This window comes from Leptonychotes weddellii, chromosome 11 (assembly GCF_054177405.1).
Source record: "Leptonychotes weddellii isolate Sample4059 chromosome 11, ASM5417740v2, whole genome shotgun sequence".
In the NCBI taxonomy this organism is placed as follows: domain Eukaryota; kingdom Metazoa; phylum Chordata; class Mammalia; order Carnivora; family Phocidae; genus Leptonychotes; species Leptonychotes weddellii.
In genome coordinates, this window is record NC_138379.1 from 34,889,120 (window position 1) to 34,891,916 (window position 2,797).

Sequence of the window (2,797 nt, forward strand, 5' to 3'; positions counted from 1 at the left end):
GGTTGGTTTTGTTTTTTTTTTTTAAAGAGGGACACCTTGGGGCACCTGGGTGGCTCAGTCGGTTAAGCATCTGCCTTCAGCTCAGGTCATGATCCCAGGATCCTGGGATCGAGTCCTGCATCGGGCTCCCTGCTCAGCGGGGAGTCTGCTTCTCCCTCTCCCTGCTCCTTCTCTCTCTCTCTTGCTCACTCTCTCTCCGTCTCTCAAATAAATAAATAAAATCTTAAAAAAAGAAAAAAGAGGAACACCTTATTACTGAGTATTATAGTGAGTTGTATATACTGGGCTGGGCTGGCCATGCAGGGGCTACCAGTTTCCTGGTTTTTTATGGTGTCTCTAGTCTACGACAGAAAACACATGGGTGTTCCTCGCCACCCTGAGCTGGCCATGCTGCCTGGCCATTGCCACACACAGGCCAGTTTCTGCCTTCTGCCTGGATTCAGAAAGGCAGCCTCTGCCTGCGAGGCCCTGGCTTTCCTCAGTTTTCTTTTTCTCCCAGGTTGCAAAGACAGACAGCCATGCAATGTCCGGACAGCCACCAAGGGAGGCACGTGTCTCCAGGAGACAGGTTCTGCTCAGTGTCTTTCCCCGACTGTAGCTCTCTGCTTTGGCCTCATACTGCTCTGGATTTGACTCCTGGCTCTGCCACCTATTGTGAGAACTGGGGCAAGTTACTTGATCTCATGGAGCCTCTGTAGAATGGGGATAATACCATTTTCATAGATTGTTGTGAGGTTTAAATGCAAAGCTCTGGGCATAATAAATGGTGCTGAAGGGACGCCTGGGTGGCTCAGTTGGTTAAGCGTCTGCCTTGGGCTCAGGTCATGATCTCAGGGTCCTGGGATCAAGTCCCTCATCAGGCTCCCTGCTCAGCGGGGAGCCTGCTTCTCCCTCTGCCTGCCACTCCCCCTGCTTGTGCTTGCTTTCTTTCTCTCTCTCTCTCTCTCTGACAAATAAATAAAATCTTTAAAAATAAATGAAGAAATAAAAAAAATAAAAATAAATAAATGGTGCTCAATAAATATTAGTTCTCTTTTCTATCCCTTTGGGGAGATCTGGAATATTGAACTTCTGCGACACTTTCTGGGAAGCTCTCAAGAGCTCAATCTAATGAGGGGACAACCCCCAGGAGCCAGGAGAGACCTTTGATACCACATGTTTCCCAGCTGGCACTGCTTGTCTAGGCTGGAGATATGCCAGGGGCAGTTCTAAGGCAAGGAGCCAGTTGCTCTCCCTGAGGCTAAGAACTAAACACACCATAGAACTGTCAATTACCATATGCTCACCTTGCAGCTCAGGGTAGCAGAAGCAAGATGCAAAGGAAGGGAGGTCACTGGCAGCAGAAATGCAACCCTAAGAGGGAGGCAGTTTCTAGGAGGTGTGCTTTGCTATACCAGCTCACACCCTCTGCAGATAGCCTCTTGCAGTTCAGAATCAGCTAACTCAAACCGGGGCGGAAGCATTTCTACATTCGTTCCACAGAAACAAACTGATTTCGGTGAGGAAGGCGACCACTGGGCAATCCTTAGTCTCCATTCCAGTTTGCGGACCAGCAGTTGGAGAAGAGCATACATCCCAGGGCTATTTTGGAAAAAAGTGTGCTTAAGTCTCCCTTCTGGTTCATGTAGCACTAGCTAGTTGCAATTCAGGATTAGTGTTTACCAAATTTCAGTCATTGTCACAATGCTTACCATTCCTGAATAGGACCTATACTAGTATTTATTCAGCTCTCCCCTCCCTCCCTTCCCTCCCTCCCTCCCTCCCTCCCGCCAAGAAAGAAAGAAAGTCTACAAGCTACAAGACAAGAAAGAAAGAGAGATTTTCTTTCTTTCTTGTAGGCTGGGCTTGAACTCACAGCCCTGAGATCAAGACCTGTGCTGAGATCAAGAGTCACATGCTTGGGCGCCTGGGTGGCTCAGTTGGTTAAGTGACTGCCTTCGGCTCAGGTCATGATCTCCTGGAGTCCCGGGATCGAGTCCCGCATCGGGGCTCCCTGCTCGGCAGGGAATCTGCTTCTCCCTCTGACCCTCCCCCCTCTCATGTGCTCTCTCTCATTCTCTCTCTCTCAAATAAATAAAATCTTTAAAAAAAAAAAGTCACATGCTTAACTGACTGAGCCACCAAGGTGCCCCTCAACACTTTTTTTTTTTAAAGATTTTATTTATTTATTTGACACAGAGAGAGAGAGACAGTGAGAGAGGGAAAACAAGCAGGGGCAGTAGGAGAGGGAGAGCAAGGAGCCTGATGTGGGGCTCAATCCCAGGACCCTGGGATCGTGACCTGAGCCGAAGGCAGACACTTAACAACTGAGTCATCCAGGCACCCCTCAATACTTTTCTTTAAATTGATTCACTGTTTTACTTTGATTCATCCTTAGCAAAATATGGGCCTGATATGCTAGTTACATTTAAATAAATAAAAAATAATATATATATATATACATATACAATAAAATACATAACTATTACAATTACAATTTTGAAATGCTCTTTCATCTGCTACTTAGTCAAGCCCTTGGAGGTGTGCTAACTACACTTCAGAAAACACTGGGCAGGTGAAGAACTTAGTAGGAGAATCCTATGACATGCTCATGCCAAGGGAAGACGTTAGGAACTTTAGCCTACTGTATCACAAGGAACTGAGGCCAGCTAATAGGGGTTTGGGTAATACTGATTTAGAGCAATCACCTTATGGGGCCTCTAGTCATGAACCGATGTCCATTCACCTAGACCTAAAATAAAATATCTCCAAAATTCATCACTAGTGGACCTTTGGTTAAACATGATGGATTGAATCC

The 2,797-nt window shown here is 46.5% G+C and overlaps 1 pseudogene across 1 annotated transcript in view; it reads left to right on the top strand.

Annotated features, from left to right (window-relative positions):
* Positions 1-2,076, top strand: part of LOC145716181 (WW domain-binding protein 2 pseudogene) — a 74,515-nt pseudogene extending 72,439 nt beyond the window's left edge. Inside the window, exon 2 of the transcript XR_014138652.1 lies at positions 1,977-2,076. The product of XR_014138652.1 is annotated as a WW domain-binding protein 2 pseudogene (transcript). The remainder of the gene's footprint in view (positions 1-1,976) is intronic.
* The last annotated feature ends 721 nt before the right edge of the window (positions 2,077-2,797 follow it).